General features: G+C 39.3%; 1 pseudogene; it reads right to left on the reverse strand.

Moving 5' to 3' along the window:
• Window positions 1-1,404: 1,404 nt before the first annotated feature.
• On the reverse strand, window positions 1,405-23,448 carry LOC149261804 (kinesin-like protein NACK1; annotated as a pseudogene).
• Window positions 23,449-25,590: the final 2,142 nt, after the last annotated feature.

A 25,590-nucleotide genomic window follows, 5' to 3' on the forward strand; every position in this document is an offset into this window, starting at 1 on the left:
AACCACCATGGTCCCTATGCATTGATGGCTTGTACCTATGTATGATGAGTTACTTATAGATTTTATACTCAGATAGAGAGAGGAAGAGGATAAGCAAGAAGGGGATCTATTCTTAACTTAGATGACAGAGATCAATAGTATGTTAAAGCTTGGATAGGGATTTCTTATTTTTATAGAGCTTGTTGTCATGTGCATAGGTATTTTTGAGATTGTCATGGTTATAAAAATCTTCTCCCCCTTCTCCCCGTGCACACAAACAACCTTTGAAGATTTCATTTGGAAAGTGCTTCATCGGTACTTTTCAGTGCATGTCTGACTTGCTAGAAGAGACAAGTCAACAACTAATTTCACTTACCATGTAAAATAAATAGAAATAAGATACATGTGAAAGATCTACCAAGAAACCTATATGAATTGATAACTCCAACTCTATTGAATATTCTATTTGTCAAGAAGAAGGTGCAATATTCTACAAGTTTGGATGATATATCGAGAGTCACGTCATCAACATTTTTGTCATCATGAACATTTCCATTTGTCTCCAGCTCCATCACCTGCATAAAATATAGATTATGTCATCATGGCCCCTCCTTTAAAACAAATTAAAAAGGACTCTGGAACAAATGAAAAAATAAAAAACAAACTTCTGTAATCTTTCCACTCCACTTCTTGGAAGAAAAACAAGCCAAACCCAAGACATTTACATGTTAAGTAAATTAGATATATGTGATATCTCTTCCAGAGTTATCTCACATTGCCACAAATGAAACACAATACTCTAGCAAAGGATGGTTGTGGTAAATTTCATGTGAGCATTCAATTTGAACACATCCTAAAGCTTTCAGAGAGACTGAGAGAATATGATATAACTTATGAAATGCCGCAGCTAGTACAATGTACATCAAGCAAGATGCAGAAAGACCTAAGAGCTGAAACTGTATATAATAGGATTTCACTTCAAAAGAATCTTGTGCTGAAATTAAGGATAGAAAAGATATAACTAAACCTTTTAAGTTTTAACCAATCAAACAGAGATTTCTTTTCGAAAGTACTAAAGAGAGAACAGTTTGGAGTCTTACCTGGCAAGCCTGGCTTCTAGTCTATCCCAACGCATCCCTAATCTGTCTGCTTTTTTGGTCTTTGTAGGAGTGGCTCTAAAAGGTAACAGGTAACTTAAAGACCTCATGTTCTAGGACAACAACATAGACTGTATTTCTGTAAGGTGAAAGAGTAAACAAATGTAGTAGTTAATAGAGGCTATACCTTCCAAAAACTGTCGTATTCCTGGCTTCTAGAGACTCCATCCCCTAATCTGGTGCTGCTTCAAGGGAGTGGTACCTCTAAAGCTTAATGGGATAGGGGTCAGGCCCCGATCTTTCAACTGTATAGCTGCTACTTTGTTACTTACAATACATCCTGTTTGGGATAATCTGAAGGAGCTTGGTTAAGGCAAGCAACCTTGAACATATTCTTAACATTTTGTATGTCAAAAGAAGCACTTCCTTCAAGCATTTCAGTTTTGTCTGTGGATAATGCATTGCCTTCACTACCCTCATTTTTATGAAAAGGATTCTTCCTCAAGCTCCCGAGTCTCTTCCAACCAGCTGTTTCTGGTAGATTGTTTTCGTTATGCCCAAAACTATATGTCACCCAAGAAGAGGGAGATGATGGAGGGCTAGTCATTATTTCAGCTATACAACTTCTACTCCTTCTTAGTTGTGGAGCTCTACTGAAATCCAATAATCTAACCTCAATGGGAAGAGGAATTACAAGATTTTCAATGGATTGTTGCACATTTTTAAGCTACTCTTCAAATGCAGCAATTGTTGCATCAATATAAGTTAATTTGTGGAGATCACCTGAGCCATTCAGAGTTAAAATCTCTTCCTTGAGTGTTGTATCTACTAGGCTTCTCAAAGCAGTTTCTTATGGGCTTGAATTTTCTTCCTTTGAACACAATGCTTGAATTTATCCTCTAAACTCTCTCACAGACGATGTTGTATCATTCTTGGGTTTACTTGATTGAGTGATATCAAGTCATTGGACTTCTTTTTGAAGGGATGCTAAAGCTTCTTCTAGCATCCTTACCAAGCTCCTCCTGCAGATACTCCAACTTTCTAATTTCTTGAACCAACAGTAGGGGATTTGAGGTGGACTCCATAATAGGTTGCTTCTCGGGTGTGGAGGCTGAGGATTGTTGAAATTTGTCTGACTGTAAAAGAGCTTCTTATTGATGTTTTTGAATGCTTTGCTGATAAAAAATTTCGATTCTTTTTTGACTTGTTGTTCCATTGTCAGAGTTATGCAGTTTAGGAAATTGCAAGTCATCTGAACCCATATCATGCCCTGTGCTGGATACATCCGACACTGCACATTCATCTTTATAAGAGTTTATTTTCTGAGCAAGAGTGTGACTGGGATTAATTGAGTACTACAAGAAAGAGAAATAGAAATAAGTTTTGCATCCTTGAAAATGGCTGAGAACAGCTTACATCTAGCTCAAGAGATGAAAAAAACTAGTTACCCGTCTTCTTGACCCTTGACTGTTAGAAATGCTCCAAAGCAGGTCCTCAAATTGGCTTTGTGCAACATCTCTTTGTTGAGTCAGCTTCTTGATCTCTTGGGCCATCTATAATATTAGGCGACATCAAACCCCTCATCAGAGCAAGAATCAGTGAATTTTATCCACATGGATATAGAGTTGACTAGTTCAAATAAAGAGTGTAGATTAGCTAGGTTTAGAGTAAACATGGTGAACATCACAAAATAATTTATGAATAATGTAAGAAGACCTTCTAAATCTGGAGATATTTCTCCTTCAACAAAGCCTCAGTGTACTGAGAGGGAGCAGATTTCCCAAGAGTGGAGTTCCCAGGGGCTCGTAATTCATCTTCAAGTCTCGCCACTTCTTTTTGCAAGTGCTTCAATAATGCCTTGTCTGACATCACTAGTCGCAACTTCCTTTGCATAGCTAGCAAAGAAGAGAGTATTCCATTTAAGACTCAATGTACATATCATTGTTGTCCTTGCATTGCCTCCCAATGCATGTTGAAGAATTCGGGTGAGTTTAGAATCTCGGTATGGAATGTGACTGTTCCTAGTTTTATTATTTCCACTGTAACAAAAGTAGTTGACAAATTTTATCAATACAAACCATAATAACGTCTGAGTTTGAAGCCATAAATAGTGTCGACAATTCATAATATTTTCAGAAACATAGATAATGCTAGTTTTCTTCATCCTTAATGTCTGGAATTTTTTTTACAGAAATTGGAACCTAATATTATACAGAATGATTTTGAATGTAAACACTAAAAACAGAAGAGGAAAGGGCAGAAATAGACCTGAGCTTCCTGATCACAGTGCTGAGGGTAAGCAAGTTGCAATTAATATGGCAACCTTCCTTCAATCTAACTCCTACTGAAAGAGATTGAGATGCGTGTTCACTCCCTGAAAGATCAACAAGGTTCTATACAAAATTGTCAACTTCATTTACTAAACTAAGACACACATGAAGATTCATACGAATAGAGGAATAGTAAGCATACCAAACTTGTGACTAAAGAGCTCGAGGTGTTGTCTTCTGGTCATGTTTCTCGAACAGAGCTTTCAATTGTCTATAGAAGAGAGGAGAATCTAACAACCAACACATATCTGCAGAAACTAATTTAACATTTAATGTGAGAAAAAGAGAATACTGACCATTATAACAATTTGATGAGATCTTGAACTTGCTTTGTTCAACGAAGTCTCCCTGACCTATCTCTGAGCTGCAGAAAAGCTAAGCCAATTGATTGAATAAAAAATGATTATAATAACAAGCCTTAAAATCTAGGGAAGCAAAGAGAAGGATCTACCTTCACATATACTCAAAAGATTTTGCAGATGATCTTTGTCCAGCACCCTTTCTTCAACCAATTTCTCCACAACTGTTCCCGTCTGTTAATAATACAATAAACATGAGGCAAGGGCAAAGAAAATTGCGATGTTGAGAGAGAAACCAAAAATCTGAGGAAACTAGCAAATGCCCACCTCTGGATCATCCAGAACCCAAAGAGAGCCACTGTTCTCAGAAGAAGCGAGGAGATCATTCACCACTTCATTATAAATTTCCATTGCAGAAAAATCCAAGACAAATACTCGTTCTGAGTGCCTCAAAATCACATCAATTGTCCTCGCCATTACAATGTGGAGAATAAAACACAGTGAGGAAGCAACAACAAAAAATAAATCTAGCCCCAATACCAGTTCGCTTATAGGGGCCTGAAACATGTTCGAAGGTGATTTAGTTAAACAAACCCCCGTACTAGTGGCACTTTCAGCAATAGTCCACGGAGTGCGGGCTGAGGTCTCACTCGAAGTAGTATGGGAGGGTGCTAGAACTAGTTTTCCGCACCCTGGAGATGTCTGATGAGTTCAAGAGGTCTGCGGTTTGACCCTGCGCACACGTTGCTACACGCACTTTCCCTTACCTCGCATCCTGCGATGCTACCTTCACGCAGCCCTATTCGGGGCCCGAATGCTATTATTACCCAAGTACTTACTAGTATTCCACTGTTAGTTGATTATCTTAGCCTATTTGTACGCGTTAAGTTATACTTAGTAATATAAATCATTCATACAGGTGCATGTAGTAAATAAACAGTGTATTTGCAATTTATAACAAGCATGCATTAATCCAAGAACAGATGTATAGAATTATGATAAAACTTGTCTTTATTATTTTCCTCTTTGGTTACAGACTCGACTTCGCCCTGTGCACTCAGTTGCAGGGGTCCACGCACTCAACTACGGACTACTAGGCCTCTGCGCACTCAGCTGCAGAGCCTTCTCCTATTGTATGACCCAAGACACACTTAGCCACTTAGATTCTATCTTCTTTCTTCATTCTTCCTTCTTCCTTTGTTCTCTTTTACACTTAGAGCCTCCTCTATTTATACAATCCCATGGTCCGCGGACAATGGGTAGGACGACATTACATTACAAAACTAGGGCGGACAAACCCTGTGACTCTATCATACATTTCGCGCTCCACGCTTGCAATTCGCGGAGTTTTTAAAACAATATTGGGTCAAAACTTAGGCTTTGAGACCCAAAACATGCCTTGGGGGGATTCCATGCCTAACAGGCCCCCAAAACAAACATCGTGACTCACCCTCGAGTCACTCTGTCGACATGACGATCTTGGCGCAGAGTCCCTCCAACTGTTCTTGAATAGTGTTGAAGTCAGCAGCGCACTAAGCTGTTGCTTGCTGAATCTGCTACATCTGTTGTTCCGAGACCTATGATTCTAGGGTGCTTCTCTACATTAATGTGTGCATCCCTTGTATATGCACGAGCTTTCCTTCAATGTTCTCTGTGATAGTGAAGGCCTCGTTGATCCATGACTTGAAGCATGTTTTAAGAACTGCCTCCTTGTGTCATGCCGCATCCACCTGTTCCTTCACTGCCTTAGCTTGTTACATCCTCGCAAGCCTCTGGGTGAGGACTATTGTCTGTGCAGTTCCTCAAAAACTGTCATATTTCTACTAGAGTTCTCGCACTTTTATTTCCAAGTGCTGGATGTTGGGGTCCTCCTGCAGAGTCCTGAGAACCTCAAGTGCTTCCTCCAACATGTTGGTCCAGTCTTGCACTGCACCTCCAATTTCCTCCAATCCCGTTGTAGTAGCGCTAGCGCACTATTCTCTGACTTTCGGGTGAGTGGATGGATGTGCCTTTGACTGCAGCTCGACGATCTGAAGATTCAACTCCAGCTGAACCTTGGTCACTTCCTCCCTAGCCTCGTGGACTCTGGTTGCTAACCTGTGGATCCACACCTCTACTGGTAGATCTGCTGGGATGGCCAACTCTGGGATGCATTTGGAAGCGTCGTCTACCACCTGCACCAAATGTTGATTCTGTGACACTAATTCATCGTGCTGCAAGCTAAGCTATTCAATGTTTATCTTTTTCTCGCTGAGAACTTGGATCGCATGGCTCTCCCTAGCATGCAGCTCTGTTGTTATCCCATCCTGTAGCAAATACAGTGTCTCACATGGAATGGCAACTAGATTAAGGCCAAGGCCTTTCATCATGTTAACCAAAAATCTATCAGTCTCGTTAACTGCTACTAGGGCCCCTTTCGGCAACACTATTGTGTTTTCCATTTGTGCGTGCAGCATCTGTTCTGCTCCTGAGGATCTTGCTGCGAGGTGGGTGGAGAAGGTACCCACCTGAGGGGGACACACCTGTAACTCCTGTAGCTGCACTCTGAGGGCCCCCAACACAGTCTGGTGCTCCTGCATAAAATCATGAGGGGCCTCATTTGTTAAATCGTGAATCGTCTCGGCGATGTCATGCAGATCACCTTTGGTTAAGGTGATCGGGTCAGTGGCCAATTTCAAGGCCTTGACCTTCTTCTTCGGTCCTACATGCTCTATCGTGTGTGGATGTGGTCCCTAGGTCCATGCTCCCTTCTGCTGTTTCTGCTTCCTCTACCTCCTGCCCCTGTGAGGATGTTGCTTGGCCTTCGTCTGCCTTCGCAGTTGCTTCCTCTATCGCTTGTGCTGCCGCTGTTGCTTCTGCGACCTTTTTCTGCTCGGTAGATTTCTATGCTACTTCCCACGTTGCCCTTACCTCATCTGTTATTGTTTCCTTCTGCCTTTTCTTGGCCAATTGTGTGACGCATAGCTTGGCATCGTCCTTCTTCTTCTGTGTTTCTGCCCTCTCAAGTTCTGCAAGATTTGGGGTGCGCCATTCCAGAGGCCATGTCTCCAAGACAGTAAAAATGGCATCGTTAGTGGCTACAAAAGGTAGCTTCATCCACTGCTTTGTCGGATCGTTATGCACCTTGATAAATATGTTTTGCATATCAACCTTAAATTCTGCAAAACTCTACAAACTATTGTACACCATGGGTGACAAGCGTGACTTTCAGTGGATACACATCCGGACGTTCGTATCCATGAGCACCCAAAAGATTTTGGTGTTGCGTATCCTTTTCACATTCTTCGTGGCCCAGAGCGAAGCATACTTCACAGCCTTCAGTAATTCTTTGTCAATGCTAGGGAATTGACTATCCTCTGGCAGTTCCCCCGTTATGAGCACTGTGGATACCAACAACCACACATAGTGGAAGGTTTTACCCTACTCCTGGGCTTCACGACAATTTTTCAGGAATTCCTCGCAGAGGAATTCGGATCAGTTGAACTAGACCCCCTCCATGCACTACTAAGCTAGTGCGACCACCGGCAGTGGTACCTTGTCAGTGCGGCACTTCCACATAACTTTTCCTGCGAGGATTTGGGTGGCTATGCAGATTGATTTGTCCTTGATGTTGGAGATGGAATAGCCCCTCTTCTTCTTTTCTAGCTTATACTTTGTTTTCATGGCCTCCGCAAGGGCTAAATCACTGCCCTTTCCTTCAGTTATGGTTGCAGGGTCCTTTCCTTTGCATGGGAGTTGGGAAATGCGATGAATTAGCTCTGCTATAATGGGGATAGGCTCCTCCAGCCATAGATACCCATCATGCACTAGGCAGAGAAGATTCCTGATGACAAAAATGGTGATTGGTGTGTGGTGGAAATGCGGCACCCATAAGAAGTTCAGTAGCCTAGCCTTTTCCACACTGCACAGCCACTTCCATGGCTCTAATGTTGTCACCACCCCTGTAACGTTCTGCTTCATGAGGTTCCCAGTCTCCAGGTGAGGGAACTTCTCATGATCAGCGAGGCCCCAATCTTCAAACTTCATGGTTGGCACATGGCCTAGGTGCATTCCTTCAAACACAATGCCGTCTGGGAGGAGCGGGGTCTAGAGTGAACTCTTGGTTTCATCCAGGTCCTTTGGCACTATGGTCTTCCCTTTCCACGGAGGGACATACGCGGGCAGCTTTGTTGCAGAGTGTGTAGGTTGAATATCCTCCTCCATGCCTTCATCTTCTTCCTCTGCAATGATAAGGGCCTGCAAATCTTCTTCTTCCTCATCTATTTCTATCATGACAACTTTCCCCTTCTCTGCCATCGATAGTTTGCTACGCAGTGGGTTCCTTAGGGACACGCGTACAGGGGCCATTGCTTGTTTATCCTTCTTGGGCCTTGGCATACGCGGTGATTTAGTGATTTCTGCCACAACCCCGATGCCTTCTGCAACCTCTTCCATAGTTACGGCCTGCGCAGACTCACCGGTGGTCACCTCTTCTATTCCCAAAATGTCCTTAGTATTTGTCATAGTGTCTGGACTATATTCTGGCACTCGTGAATTCAGGGGCTCAATCAACGCTTGGCTCACAATGGTCAGGACTCTGCTTAATTGCTGAATTCTCAAACAACCAAGTGTTGTCTGCTAGCCATCCCTTTTTGTTTTGTAGCGTCTTTTGAATTTGAATTCGACCGTTCCCCCCAATTCCAGTCCATTAATTCTTTCTTGGCGGCAGATTTTCCCAAATCTTGCCCATAAATCACATCTTAAATGCCTAACGCCCGCTCCATTTGGCCTCAAGTCACACATCGCATTGTGAACAATGACTTTAATTGTTACTTTTTGGCCATTGTGCGCAACAGAATAGCCACCCGTGCATGGTCCCAGACCCTATGATGCTCTGCTTCTGTCCACATCCCCAATATCGCGCAGCTCCTGGGCAGAATAGTTTATAGTCCTGCGCTCCCTTCCAACTGCATGGAGCGCTAAGACTGTCCTTCCCATGGCTAGTCAGGTGGTCGCACCACCTGTGTGGCGCTTCATTCTATACTCCACCAAGGTTCGTGGGGAATCCCCACCTTTTGTTGTTGTGGTCGACATCGCGCACTACACCACTTGAAATGTGCTACCCTGGTCACTACACTTGGGGATATGCGGCCCCATCCAAGGCAGCAGACTAACCAGTTCACAGCGATAGTTCTCAAAATTGTTAGTATGATTGTACACACCTTGCATGTAAACCCTTGGTTCTTCAATGAGAAACACTTCCTTTATCTCATCCTCCAGCTTCTTGACCTCCATGTCCATAAACGCGCTTCTCTTCCTTATTTATACCCTTTCTTTTTCAAGTTCGCAGAGTCTAAAATTTCCTTGTCGGAGTTCTTCCTTAAGGTCAACGTGTTCTATTTCTGGCGGCTGTGTGATTCCTTCCTTCTAGGCTTCATGAATCGTCATATCTACGGGTGCTGCTATGCGCGGATTAGGCTTCGCATGCTCCATAGGGATTACAGCCTCTGCTTCATACGTCAGCTTCAGAAGTGCTCGCACGGTCAGGGTTTTGCACATGGTCCTATAAGCCCTTAGAACTGCTACTACGCGCAGGTCCTAGTTAGTGCGTCTCACGTGGTGGACCACGTTCAATACTTCACACACTTTGTCAAAGGCTTTCATGTGGATAATCCTTGGCACACTTGGTCTTATCATACTTCATCGTTCATGCCCTTGTCTTGCATGCTCCTGCTTATTGGTCCCATTTCCTATCGCGAAGACGGAGTGTGTTCGTGCAGGTTGCATACCATACGCCTGTACCCATGTGGAGAGGTGGGCACAAAGGCTGTTTTTTCCATCATATACGGATTTCATCCGCATCTGAGGATTTCCAATCCATATGAGCATCATTCTTCTGCAATCGCGCCAGTTCTCAAAACTTCTTTGATGCATACCCCACCATCTTGCAGGCGTAGTGTGTAGTGCCCATTTAAGAGCATCAAAATGTTGTTATTCCAGTACTTCTCTTTCAAATTTGTTCAGGAAATAATTTACTACGATTAGTCTTTCATATTTAGGCAGACATCTTACCTCTGTTGCTACACAGTGTAGTGACTTTATCATCATGTTGCAATTGAGTGTGGTTACCTTGTGTAACTGATTCTACCATCGTTCTATTTCCTCGTCTGATTCTAATGTGCAGGAGCTTTTGCGCTCCCATGAAAACTTGCCATCTACTGTAGAATTCACCCAATCCTGCTCCCGACCGGTTATCTTGTAGTTACATTCTAGATCATCGTTGTTTTCACAGTCGCACACCAGTTTTGTGTAGCGCGATCCTTCCATGGGGTCTAAAGGTACCACTATGCGCAGTGAATTTTTCTCAAAAATCATATTGCGCTTCTTTAGGTTTATCACTCCATTCATATCAGTGGCCTAATCTATTCCTAGTAGTGTGAGATAATGATTGTTTTCATCAACAATCTCTATCACTTTGAAATCTACATGCGCGCTCGCACCTTCGGTATCTACCATTATTCCCTGCAATCTTCCCATCAGTAGGATCTTTCACTCATTTGCCATTCTCAATTGAATAGGAGACCATTGTCACGCAGGCCTGCCCATGCACTCCCATGTATGCTTTGGCAGAACGTTCGTGTCCGATCCCAGATCCAAAATAACTTGATCCATTTCATATTCCCCGATTTGTGCAGTCAATCTCATCTCCCTTCCTATTCGCGTTGCGTGCTTTCATAGCTTCCGAACTACGCATGGTTCTCCAGATCCCACACATCTAGTGATGAGTTCTTGTAGCCCCTTCACCACTTGGTTGTTGCGCAGTAGCTTCATGCATGTCTCTAGAAAGGTAGTGAGCATTGAAGGGTCCATCTCTAGTTCTAGTTCATCTTTACTAGCTGAAGTGGAGGCCTCCATGAAGCTCTTCTTAGCTTCCATAAATGTCTCCTTTGCATGCTCCAAATCAAACTATGGTTCCTTTGTTGGTGCCTTGTGAACCCAGGAACTCTCTTCGAGTTGCTTGCCTTTGTCTTCTCCTATTGTGATACCACTTCGGAGCACGATGTTTACATTCGGGTCCTCCTCGCGAGGCTCAGACCTCATCATTTGTAAGTTCTGAGTTGGGGAAGGCTAGAGTGTTCCTTTATTGTGCAACCTCACTATCAGTGTGGGGCAGTCCTCTATCTCATGATCAAACTGGATACAATATAAACATGAAGCTCTCGTCGAATGTGTACAAACACGGGCATAGTGCCCGATCCTCTGCAGTTGTAATAGATTAGATGTCCGCGACCCCTTCCTAGTCCCATTCCACCTCGACATCATCCACGCCCCTGAAACCCAGTGCGTGCCATCCCTGCATTTTGTTTGAGGGCTCATGTTTCGGTCTGAACCCTATAGTTAGGAGTCTGATCCATCATCAGTTCATAACTTCTACAGGTACACTCATCATGGCCTACTGACTTGTATAAATTACAAAATAATGGTTGGGACGTCTTTGTATACTTTTGTAATAGATGACGGTTTTCTGTAGCATGTTTCCCTCCTATCTGACACATCGCGTACCTTAATGTAGTCATTGCGCTTCGCCCAGCTTGTGCCTCCGATCTCAATGGCATTGGCCCTCATCTTGCTAGGTAGTTCATGAGGACTAGACAATGGTCCTTGCCATGCCCCTGGCCTTTGCACTTATGCACCATACCTCCACATGCGCTTCTGGGTGAAATGTCTTATCTTGTTTCAAGATCTGCATCTCAAGGCACAAGTTTTTCAACTACGCGTGGATCTGTTGGACTCGTAAATTAGCATCTTGTATCGGGGTCTTGTGTAGTCTCATTGTGATCTCCAAGGCCTCGGCCTGAGTTGACAACTTCTGTTGTGATAGCGCGTTCCTTAGATGTGGGGTTAGCGATGCTACAAACCATGTGTGGTGTTTCCCATCCGTCAAGGTCATGTTTGCTTCATGAATTATACACTTCAATCTTTGATCCAGCCCCCAGGGGGTCTCACCTGGAAGCATCACGATTTCTTTAAACCCGATAATCAACTGTGTCTCTAATTTTGGTCTGCTAAATTCCATGTTTAGCGCAGCTTGGATATCCACGATCCCCGCATTTCGATTGTCAATGGAATGCTTAATGTACCATGTCAATGTGCAATCTTACAAGGCACTAACCAGTGTTGCTTTCTTGATATTATCATCCGTGACTCCTTGCACTTCCCATACAGCTTTTACTACGAACCAAAATTGGTCTGAATCTTCATTCCCTACTCCTTTGAATACCAACAACTTTGTTGCACTCACCATATTGAACTATGGTGGTGGCAGAGGTGGTGTGGGTGAAGATGGAGGTGAAGATGGTGAAACTGGTTGTGGTGTAGGTGGGGGTGGTATGCGCGGAATTCACTGCCTTGTCAAACTAATTGCAGTTCTTGGTGAAACTTTCATGAGCTCTTCCTCGCTTTCTCGTGGAAGTAAAATGAAGGGACTAGTCTCTAATTCTTCTCTACTTTTTTTCTTGTCGATCCTCCCACTTCGCGTAGTCCCAAACATCAATTTATTCACATAACCCGTTTTTCACAAAGTAGCATTTTAATCCAAGTGTTCAAAGATTTAATGTACTTACGTCGCGGTCCTTTGAGGAAGCATCGTTCTGCCTCGTTGTAGCGGACTGACGTGTCTACCGCGAATTCGATGATAAACCCTCCTATAATTCAATCAAGCCAATGGTCTATAGCACGCACAATCTTATCTCCTGATGCTTCTAGTCTGCACACCAACTTTGGGGTCCACACAATAGGTTTGTTGAACCTAAACCTTCCTTGAATATCTGATAGCTTCGCGATCCACTCGTACAACTCAGAGGGGAAGGATGTAAAGAAAATTTCATGGATTTTCGTATATAAGGAGCGCTCTAACCACTGTTCCCTTAATACTCGCGGATTCCTATTTTCCTGCACCGTGAACTTGTGAATCTTTCTGTCCAACTACCCTTCAATTTCTTTCTTTGTCGAATTCCAAAGACACGACATCAAACATCTATTATGCAGATCCCAGTCCCGTAAACAGAACCATTTGTTGGCTTATAGGGGCCTGACCCAACTTCAAGGTGATTTAACCAAACAAATCCCAGTACTACTGGCCCTTTCGGAAACAGTCCAAGAAGCGTGGGCTGAGGTCTCACTTGAAGTAGTATGGGAGGATGCTAGAACCAATTTTCTACACCCTGGAGATGTCTAATGAGTTTAAGAGGTCTGCAGTTCGACCCTGTGCGCACATCACTATGCGTGCTTTAACTTACCTCGCAGCCTGCGATGTTGCCTTTGCGGAGCCCTACTTAGGGCCTGAACACTGTTATTACCAAAGTCCTTACTAGTATTCCATTGTTACTTGATTATCTTAGAATATTTGTATGCGTTAAGTTATACCTAGCAATATAAATCATTCATATAGGTGCACGTAGTAAATAAACAATGTATTTGCAATTTATAACAAGCATGCATTAATCCAAGAATAGATGTACAAAATTATGATAAAACTTCTCTTTATTATTTTCTTCTTTGGTTGCAAACTCGACTCCGCCCTGCGCACTCAACTGCAGGGGTCCACACACTCAGCTGCAGACAACAAGGCCTCTGCACACTCAGCTGTAGAGCCTTCTCCTACTCTATGACCCATGACACACTTAGCCACTTAGACTCTATCTTCTTGCTTCATTCTTCCTTCTTCTTTCGTTCTCTTTTACACTTAGAGCCTTGTTGAATTTATACAATCCCATGGTCCACAGACCATGGGTAGGCCGACATTATATTACAAAACTAGGGTAGACAACCCTATGACTCTATCATACATTTCACGCTCCACACCCGCAATTTGCGGAGTCTTTACAACAATATTGGGTCAAAACTTGGGCTTTGAGCCCCAAACATGCCTTGGGGGGATTCCATGCCCAACAATACCTTGTCAATATACTTGTAAATATCCATCACGGCACGATCTACGAGGCCCCTCATCGTATATGTCTTTCCACTACTGGTTTGCCCATATGAAAATATTGTTGTTGCAACAACCACATATATCAATGCCACCATTACCAGATTTTGCGATTTGGGTTCAGATAGGGAGAATGAGCAAAGAAGTGAGAGTTTAGATTAACTCACCATTGAGACTGTTGAGAGTAGAAAGAGCCACCCCCATCCTCATACACCTCATCTGTTGAGGCTTCAATCCTAAATACTCTATTTGCAATGTGCATTCCTAGCAATTTCATTTATACATACAAACACATTCTTGTCAATTACTAAAATCAACCAGAATTAGAAACAGAAATAGAATAAGAAAATAAATTTTACTAAATGAATATGCAGTTGGAAACAGAGATCGTTCTGGAATGGTGTATTTATAGGCCAGTGTTTTATCATTAATGCATTCCTAGTCTGAAACATCCCTTCTGGCAATCTCCTTCTCACTCAATGGTCTCACTCGAATACTCACAAATATCTTCTCCTCTTCCTCACCCACCTATTTCTCCCACCACCCCTCCTCCCCTTCCATTGTCTCCCACCTCACCTACTCCACTTATTCTCATTTCATCTGCATTTTGTGGCTACTCCTGCTCCACCTCACCCTTGTGAAGAAATGGCAATTGGAAAGCTTGGGATCCTTGAGACCTTTCCACGTGAGTCATAAAATCTCCATCGACAAGCTCTGCAGTAGATGCAACGTATCCTTACAACCAGTCAAGCAACTCAAGGCCTACTTGCTATGAGGGATTACTTTACCAAACTAAGAGCCCTTAGTTCTTATTGGGCTGGTTAGAACTGAATTCAATAGCCAGGATCTTCTGGACTTGAGTTAAGCGATTGCACGATTTGGAAAGATTCGCATCCATGATTCCCTCTGAATCCCATCAAGAGCATGTCGAGCATGTAGTTGAAAAGATAAAAATGTTGAAAATGAAGTTTACAGCACATACAGGAGGTAGTAATCCTGTGGTTGCATTATGTATATCTAATCAGATTAATAATCTATATTTAGATCTATAATCTATGGATAACCTATAATTTTATAAAAGAAGACAAGTGCTAAATAAAGTGCATTCAATCTACGGCAATATTTCCACGTGCATTTTTCACAGATGTCACTGAGTAAGGTTACACGTTTTCTTTCCTATCATTCGTGCCATAGCCATATCTTTTCGTGGCTTCGCCTCTCTTCAGGTCGCAATGTCGAAGCAGCAAGAAGGTCTAGGTCCATTTCATTTCATCTCCCAGCCCGAGTTTATTCGAGCCATCCTAGCTAATTTTGAAGCCTACTTTTCAGAGAGCTTTCCTAACATCCAACAGGTCGTAGTCGGGTGAGAGGGCTTTTGAGTTGGGGCGAGTGATGACCATTCCGACAACGTAGGAGAGGGGAACGAGATCCCCTGAGGCGGTGATTGTTCCTCTGAGAGGTAAGTTGGGTGTGATGTTACAATAGCCCTGCATTAAGGTGTTTGTCCGAACCAGCATGGGCGCTTTCGTGTATTCTGCAGGCACAAACATTCCTTCCCCACACATCTAAGGTAGCATCCTCGCCTGTTTGAAAATGGTTTTTGCATAATGGGTTCAGCTCTTTGTCTCACCCTATCACATATATATCACCCTACCACATACACTTGTGCTAGTGGTGCTTACTCAGGTGGTGGTGCTTCCTTTGCTACTTGTGTTAGTGGTGCTTACTGTTGGTGTTAAAATCATGGTTGTATTTACAAGCCAAATGATCAAACTGATTCTGCTACCTATGTCATTTGTATTCTTGAGGCCCTCATATCTAGATTTGAAGGCAGCAGAAGCCAAACTGCACCGTGGGCTTTACAGAAACAGTTGTCCAGAGGCAGAGGTTTTTTGAAATGCAGCAAACCAGCATGGGTTCCTTTGTGTATTCTGCACGTACGCACAAGCGTTCCTTCCCCACGCAACCAAGGTAGCATCCTCGCCTGTTTGAAAATGGTTTTTGCATAATGGGTTCAGTGGTTTGTCTCACCCTACCACATACACTTGTGCTGGTAGTGCTTACTCAGGTGGTGGTGCTTCCTCTGCTACTTGTGCTGGTGGTGCTTACTGTTGTTGTTAAAATCATGGCTGTATTTGCAAGCCAAATGATCAAACTGTTGCTACTTTGCCTATGTTGTTTGTATTCTTAAGGCCCTCGTATCTGGATTTGAAGGTGGCGGAAAGCCGAACTGCACCATGGGTTTTACAGAAACAACTGTCCAGAGGCAGAGATTTTTTGAAACGCAGATCATGTGAACCTGCCGCAGTAACGTAGTAATGGAAGCATGTCCAACCCATCGTCACATGGTAACCTACCTGGGCCACGACACAATCATGCACTCACATGCAATATAGATGCGCGATGAAATCGCCATGTGGTGTAGCCAGGAATCTACGGATGCTTATATGATTATATGTTGGTATATACCAGCATGTTCCTGAGAGCTTAGCTAACATTTAATGTCCTCTAATAATGCTAACATTAGTTTAGGTTGTAGTATTTACAAGTTTGAAAATATCAAACAAACAAAAATATAACCAATTGTTTTAGCTTCGATCCAGCTTCGGTCCTCGAGAAGAGGCCAAATAACAAGATAAATTAATACGTCTCTAAAAACTTTGTTTATAGCTAATGAGCCAGAACTAAAAACAACTCAAATAATACTAGATTCTTCGTTTCCGATTACTATAGTCCATGCCAGGACGACAAGGACTAATAAGAACATGACATACTTTGATGTTGCAACTCAAAGAGAGTGAAAGGTTTGTGAGGCTAATGGGTTACTATTTTTTATAAAAAAACGCATGTTCAATGACTTAATGTAATGTTTATCTTGAGATTGGAATAATGAATTTATCAAGTGTATGGCTCTAAATGTTATTTTTTTGTTAATTTTTGAGAAATAAATAAATAAAATTCAAATTTGTGGTGATTCCAACTCAGTTTGAAATAGATGTAAAGGGTCTATTAATAGTAAATTTTACTCAATCTTATTTTTGAAAACTTATGCATGGGAAAATATAGTTGATGACATTAAAGTATGCATTTCCATACACTTAAATTTAGACTTTCAAAGGTAGGTAGGTATTTCTATAGATACACATACATTTAACTTTTTAAAAATAGGGATTCTTATGTATGTAAGTAGATTTAATTGGATGGTCACAAGGCCTTTCACATGCTCTTTCTTCTTTTTATTTTTCAAGCATGTGTTGTACCAATTGGAGATCTTTTACACTAGCATAGATCCATCTTAAATACGAATCTAACATGAGCCGAGAGGGATCCAATTTCTTCATTTGCAATTTTTTTTTATGAGTAGACATTACATTATTTAAATCTTTTGTATAGTTATTTAATTTTTTTTTTTCATTTTATTTTGGTCGACATGAGAAACATTTCAAGTGTGATGACTAAGAGAAAGTACACATCATACTGCCTGTAGAATGAGTCTCTCGACTCAATGATATATATATATATATATATATATATATATATATCATCTTGAAATTGTCAAAAGTCACAGGTTGTTAACAAAGTTGATAAGATAGGTTGATTTGCTTCTTGAAATTATTTTTAAATCAGTCTAGATCTATTTTAATTTTGGATTTACCCAATTCCAAGAGGCATCAAATCTCTTTTCACTCTAAAATAAGTTTACACCTCAAGAGGTTTGATCCATGTTGTTGCCCACAAGATACAATGTTAAGATGAATCTACATTGGTGTGTGTGTGTGTGTATCTATATATATATATATATATATATATATATATATATATATATATATAAGCAATACTATGGGTTGTCATAACCTAGAGTCCAAAAAAAGATAAATTGTAAATAGACTATTTTACTTTTTTTTTAATTTTATTTTTATTTTTATATAATTTGGCTGAGTCATAATGTTTACATTTTAGGACAAGGAATTACAACATATTTATATCTCTTCCATATTGGATTAGGAGCACTTGTTAATGTAAAAATACTTTGATACATAAAATTATTTTTATTTTAAAAGTTAATAATAAATTCTTTTAAATATATAAAATGTTATTAAATATATATTTTTAAAATATTATATCATAAATTATGATTTAAAAAATTAAAATAATATTATTAATTTGAGTTTATATACCAATACTTTTAAAAACATTAATAAATATTTTTATATATAATCTATGATTATCCGATTTTTATTTTAACTGTAAACGATGACATAAGATATTGCGCTTCGAGATAAAAATCCTAATATAGACTACTTTTGAAAGGCATTTATTCTCATGGCTCACGCAACTTCCAAAAACCATTAGTGATATTTTAAAAGTAAAGCATTAAAACCTTAAAAGAAGAGACCGTCAAAATGGAAATATGGTTCGTACCCCCTGTAACTTTCAAACCATTACTTTATTGGAAAATTATAAAATATTAATCTAGTTTTGTGTTGCCAAAAAATACTTTTAAGCTAACAACAACCCTCTTATGATATTGTAGATGTTCGTTTTAAATACTTAGAATTTGAGATGCACTTTGGGATATTTTAAATTTTGATTTATAGAATATAATCCGTTTTATGGTCTGTTTTTTTAATCTTGTTCCAGGAACGGCTCAATTTATTAAGCTTCGACGTAGTGTTAGAGAATAGATTGGAAGTGGGATTCTCGACATCCGGACCGTCCCTTGGCTGGCCTTGTTTCAGTTTCAATGTTTTTTTAGCCCATGGTTGAACCTGAGAATGTCGTGAGTATAAAAAATAAGGGCCTGCAGCGAAAACAATCCGAGAATTAGAAATAACTGTGAAGGACTATGGAAATAATCTTATCGTGCTGAACCAGCCTTGTACGAAATGGGAGTAATCAACACTCATCAATGAAAAAAACTCTTTCACGTTTGATAGTTGGCCATATTATTTGCATCGAAGTAAGCTATTTACTGCAACTTATTGCATGGCGGATTCAAATTCCAAAATGGCTAATGTCTCATTATCGGGAGCTTTAATCTATCATAAACCTAATTAGTATTAACAACCGCATCATCAAGGTGTGCATGTGTTTCGGGAGCTTTAAGCTATCGTAAACCTAATTCGTATTAACAACCGCATCATCGAGGTGTGCATGTGTTTTGTTTTGGTGTAAAACCTAACCAGCCGATCCAATATGATGTGGAGATGGTGACCATAGGAGATCCATGTAGGTGATGCATGGAATATTGATGATAATAATAAGATTATTATAAATTTGAGTTGTTTACAAAATTATATAAATGTATTATGGGACTGATTATAATATTTTATTTTTAATTGGATTTGCAGTTACTTAATTGGAAGTTTTGGATAAGCTAGTGACAAAATATATAAATATATTTAAACAAAAATTTAATTGGTAAATCCAACTTGCCTAATTTATTAGTATAAAAGATTGAATTTATTTATGTGATTAACATTACTAAGTAAAATACATTGAGGTCAAACCTTCACCTAAATAATATTAGAACAATTTATAATTCATATTAGGTTAAAGCAATGAAGTTGATGTAGTGAAAGAATTCCATAGAGCATTAAAATATTGAATTTATTTATGTGATTAACATTACTAAGTAAAATACATTGAGGTCAAACCTTCACCTAAATAATATTAGAACAATTCATAATTCATATTAGGTTAAAGCAATGAAGTTGATGTAGTGAAAGAATTCCATAGAGCATTGCGATTTTGCAAATCTCAATTATGGGAGGTAAGGGAGTTGAATAGTCTTACAGTGTTAGTGGTGGGTTTGAAGTTTTCTTTTTGATTTGATTATTTATGTGATTTGTAATTAGTGATATAGTATTGACATCAAAAAATTTGCAGCAAAAAGGTGAACAAGGGCCAATAAGTATTGTTTATCTGAGATTTAGAATAAAATTATTATTCATTTATTTGTTTCTAATTAATTTTCCATACAAATGTGGTAGGAAGTTGCAACTAATATTAAAATTACATCGTATTAATAAAAAAATGGAAGAGGGTCTTAAAGTATGGTGTGGAAATTTGTCTTTAAAGTTATATTAAAACTTTCCCTCACCTTATTATTTAAGGCATTTGGTTATCTATGAATATGATCAATTTTAATTAAATATATGTAATTCTCTTTAATCTATTCATTAAACTTTATCTATTTTTGAAACCACTAATCAATATAGTAATGAGAACCATTCCAAAAACTGCAAAGAAAACCATTAATAAAATAAGAGGATGTCATATTTTGATGGTGCAACTTAAGGAATAGAAGGCTTCTGAGGCTAGTGAGTTACTATTTTTTTATCAAAAACACATGTTCTCTGATTCAATGTTGATCTTGGGAGTGGGTTAATGAATTGATTAAGTCTATGACCTTAAATCTTGTATTTTTTTTATAGATTTTGATAAATAAACTAATAAAATTCGAACTTTTGGTGATTCTAGGTTACTTTGAAATAGATGTAGAGAGTCTATCCAACATTAAATTTTACTTTCAAGCTTATTTTTTAAGAGGTATGCTTCAAAGAAGGAAAAATATAGTTGATGGCCTTAAAGTAGGTATTTCTATCTACTTAAATTTAACCTTTCATGGGTAGGTATTTTTATGAATACACATAAGTTTAGCCTTTTGGAAGTAGGGATTACTATGGATGCATGTAGATTTAATTGGATGAAGATGAATGGTCACAGGGCCTTTTAGATATTCATTTTTATTTTCATTTTTCAATCTTGTATTGTAACAATGATGAATGTTGATAAGATTGGTTGATATTTAAATTCACATATGACTTGTTTCCTAAAACTATTTTAAAATTAGTTTAGATCTATTTAGATCTATTTTAATTGTGGATTTACCAAACGCCTAGAGGGCTCAATTATCACTGTAAAAGAGCTTTACACCTCTACAAATTTAATCCATGTTGTTGATCAATAGATCCAAAATTAAGATGAAACTAGGCTCAAATAAAGAGAAATTGTAAATTAACTATTTTAACTCATTTTTTATTTTATTTTATTTTTTAATTTTATATAATATGACAAAAAATTATAACATTTCTTATATCTCTTTCATACTAGGCTAAGCACCTCTTAATGTAAAAATACTTTGAAATATAATTTTATTTATTTATTTTTAAATATTAATAATATTTTTTTATAAATATATGAAATGTTACTAAATATATATTTTTAAAATATTTTATGATAAAATTATGATTTAAAGAAACTAAAATTATTTTATTAATTTGCGTATTTATATTTTTACAATACCAATATTTTTAAAAACATTAATAAATATTTTTATATTGAATTATAATCATCCTATTTTTATTTTAATGGTAAATGATGACATAAAGTATTAGGTAAAAATCCTCTCGATGAATGTAGACTACTTTTGAAACGCATTTATACTCATGGCTCATCGTAACTTTCAAAAACCATTAATGATATTTTAAAACTAAAGCATTAAAACCTTAAAAGAAGAGATCGTGAAGTGGAAATAATGTTCGTACTTCCTGTAACTTTCATACCATTATTTTATTCGAAAATTAGAAAATATTAATCTTGGGTTGTGTTACCCAAAACTACTTTTAACCTAACGAAAACCCTCGTGTCATTTTGTGGTTGTTCATTTTAAGTGCTTCGAATGCACGTCTCCGTTGAGATGCAGTTTGTGAAATTTTACATTTTCAATATTTTGATTTATAGATATATTATATTTTGAATATTTTGATTTATAGAATATATTTCGTTTTATATTCTGTTATTTTAATCTCGTTCAATGAATTGCTCCATTTATTGAGCTTGGACGTAGCGTCAGAGAATATATTTAAATTGGGATTCTCGACATCCGAGCCATTCCTTGGCTGCCCTTGCTTAAGTTTCTTTGCTTTTTGGCCCATGGTTGAACCTTTGAATGCTGTGAGTACACTGAAACAAGAGCCTGCAGCAGAAACAATCGGCGTATTAGAAATAACTGTGAAAGACTATGGAAATAATCGTAGCGTGCTGAATAAGATCTGTGCAAAATGAGAGGAATCAACACTCATCAATGAAAAAAACTCTTTCTCACATTTGATTGTTGGCCATATTAATTGAATGGATTAGGTAAGTTATTCACTGAAACTGAAACTTATTGCAGGGTGGGTTCAAATTTAAGAAGAGTTGTTTTTAGTGTGATTTTTTGGAAATTTTTCGGTGGATTTTTCCAACTTAATTTCTCTAAAATCTGCGAGGAATTCATTGAAATAACAATATTGATTGGTAAAGGTTGCACAATAAAAATGCATTAAAGGTTTTTCATGGTACTTAATCCATATATACACTCAAACAACTAGTTTAAATAACACAAATCAAGATTTCACATCAAAATTTTCACCAGATTAACACAAATCAAGATTTCACATCAAAATTTTCACTGGATTCCGGAAACTCCAAAAAGACACACTATAGATAACTTCATTCAAAAATTTCTAATGAGTGCTAAATTAGGAGATCTCCCCAGTCAATACATAGAATATTGATAATAAAAATGAGTTTTTTTAATGAATTTTTTTGAGAGTGTTAAATTTATATATACAATCAAAAAACCAGTTTAAATAATATAAATCAAAATTTTCAATTAAATTAAACATTAAAAAATTTTAAAAATCACACTAAAAATAACTCTCTAATAAATTCAGACAGAAATAAATATATATATATATATAAAATAAATTCATATATATATATATTATAAATTTAAGTTATTTACACAATTATATAAATTTATTATACAACTTATGATAAACTACATAACTTATGATAAACTTTTAATAAGATTTGTAATTAATCGCTCGTAAGTTTTAGATAATCTATTGACCAAATATATAAAGATATTATATAAAACATTACCCAAAAAAAATTAATTCTTATTCCAATAAATCCGTTTGGGCAACCATTGTTAAAGCAAAAAATATATCACTAGTATTTACATATTATCTTGCAAAGAAAAGAAAAAAATATATGATTAATATTTCACAAGAAAAAATATCTTGTTTAACGCATAACAAAGGCACTTGTTCAAGGCATAACAACACACTTGTTCAAGGTTTTGTTAGAAATGACGAATTGCACATTGTCATGAAAATAAACTTCACAATAAAAAATTTGCATAATTTAAACACTATCAATGTCACGCCTCTACACTGGCGGTAATCTTTCAACTGCACTATAGTGAGGTGCGGCACCATCGAACACTTTTTTTTCACCAATACTTATGTTCATGGACTACGTCTAACATTTGTACTTAGTTTATTTTTCGTTACCAAGTATTATATTTGTCTTTTATATAGATGAAAACCCATACATATTCATCACCAACAACATTATACAATAGAAATGCATAACAGTATAAAGGGAGGGGCAACTCCCTGCAATATGAGTCTGCCCGAATCAATATATATAATTTTCCACTTTTACAAAGTATAAGCTAAATCTTGGGAAACCCCAAATTTACACTTAGCCAAATTTCCAACTTTCAGCAAACTCAGTTGCCCATCTCGTCGGCACCTCTGCACGGTCACTGCACGACTCACCAACCCTTCGTTCACCTCCTCGCACGTCTTCACCCGACTCACTCTCCGTTTGTGCAGCAAACGCCCAAATTGTGTTATCCTGCCCAACCTTCGTTCGGTGGACCACACGCAGTCCCTCCTGCCCGACTCTCGTTCACAACCTTCGGTTTCAACCTTCATTTCGGCATGCATGGCGCGCCCTCACCCGGTCGCCCGTCCACACATCCACCTGCGTGTTCACACAACTCACCCGAGTCACCTTCGCACGACTCACCCGAGTCGCCTTCGCACGACTCACCCAAGTCACCTTCACACGACTCCCCCGATTCCACCCAAACGCCTTCACCCAAACAACTTCACCGAGTCACCACACGACTTCACCTGAGTCGCCCAACGACTTCACCCAAACTTGCCCGAACGAATTCACCTAGGTCGCCAAACGACTTCACCCTAGTCTGCCCTAATGACCTCACCCGGTTCGCCCGAACGACCTCACCCGAGTTTTCTGCCCAAACGACGTCACCCGAGTTTTCTGCTCGACGACCTTACCCGAGTTTCCTGCCCGATGACCTCACCCGAGTTCTTTGCACGAGTTTCTCACCCAAGTTTTTTGCACGAGTTTCTCACCCGAGTTTCTACCTATCGTGCGGGCTCATCCGCACACCGCAGAACTCCTTGATCGAACTTGTGTTGATCGAATGATGATCGATGCCTTTGCCTCCACAAACGCACCACCAATATATATGGGCAGGTGGCGGGTTATGTCACCCGGCCGACCTACGCCCAACGCCCAAACCAACTCGTTCACAATGTGTTGTCTCGCCTCGGAGGAGGGTCGGCCCGCCCAACTCATGGGACATCCCCCTCAACTCGCCCAATGCTTTATAAACTCGTCCTTAGTTCGTTCACTTTGCATTTTTCACATGCTCCTCGCACACACTTCGCATGATGAAGGTGACCCAGACTGCAAGTCCTTACATCCTCCCCCACTTGAAGCCATTGTCGTCCTCAACAATATCTCATCTCAGCAACCATCTGTCGCCAAGATATCCATACCAAGGCATACACCCCATCGGTATGTCATATATTGGAAAATCATCTCAATCCATGATCATCAACCATCTCGTCGCAATCTCCCCATGTTTCTCTCCATCGTGGAAGGCTAGCCCCTCCATCTCAAGCTACATGCTTCCTGCAACATCGTTTCGACCTCATCATGTATCGTCATCGTGTGAATCGCTGCTATGATACTCCAACATAATGCTAACACATCTCTGTATAATGTCAACCCCCAGACTCGAACTAGTCGGGTGATCAGTCCAACTGTCACACTCAAACCATAAGAATGCACATCCTTATGCCATCATCAGTCGTTTCTCCAAACATTCTGTCACATCCTCAACTCAATCAAGAATCCATCTTCATATAAGTGTAAGCCATGCTTAGGTCCATGAAATAACCCTCATCTCATCTGCAACATGCTATCCATGATGTTTGGTGTCAATGTGTTGTATGAAATCATCCTCATCTATCCCAACATCATCATTCATCTGCAAAATCTCCATCTCCTCAAAGAGAAGAGATCATCTCATCAAAATACCGACTCTCTTTGTGCCACATCCTGGTCCATGAAGCAACCTCCTTCACATCTGTAATGTACCATTCCTCAAGTCTGCTATAGAAACAAGTATACACCTATATCATCTATCCATGTGCTGCCCATGATCATAGATCAATTAGCGCCCATGTGTCAAAAGTGGTTAAGTCTCGACTCAACCCATGCCCAAGTGTTGCCACCAAGGCATCATCATTGTTGTAACTCCATCACTCCAAAGTGTCTCATATCGATCCCCCACATCAAGTTACTCTTCGAAGCCACACCCATACATGTACTCGAAAGTATGCATCCCATTCTGCATCAAAGTCTTTGACCTCAACTCCTCAATGCATCAGATCCTCCAAGTCCACCATATATGAAGTCACAACAATCTCATGTCATCATGAGTTCCATGAGTCATCCCCAACCAACATTCAACAAGCATACAAGTCTCAGCCCAAAGGTCTCTGAAAGATGCCTCAGCTCTCCATGCAGTAGGAATGCTCCATAATCTACTCACAACTCCATCCAAGTTCATGGCCTTGTTGTACAAGAGTGCACAACCTCCCCATCGGCTCGTAAATAAAACATATCCATGTCATATCAGCAAATCCACCTGCAAAACATCCCTGCCTTGGCACTCCCCATTGGATGCCCATAAGTGACACCTCTACAAGTGCTCCTGCATAATGTCCCTGCATAAGACTGCCATACTCCATGTTTCC

The sequence above is a fragment of the Pinus tabuliformis genome, chromosome 6 (genome assembly GCF_031772625.1).
Source record: "Pinus tabuliformis cultivar Carrire ecotype Pingquan chromosome 6, CPIR1, whole genome shotgun sequence".
NCBI classification, from domain to species: Eukaryota; Viridiplantae; Streptophyta; class Pinopsida; order Pinales; family Pinaceae; genus Pinus; species Pinus tabuliformis.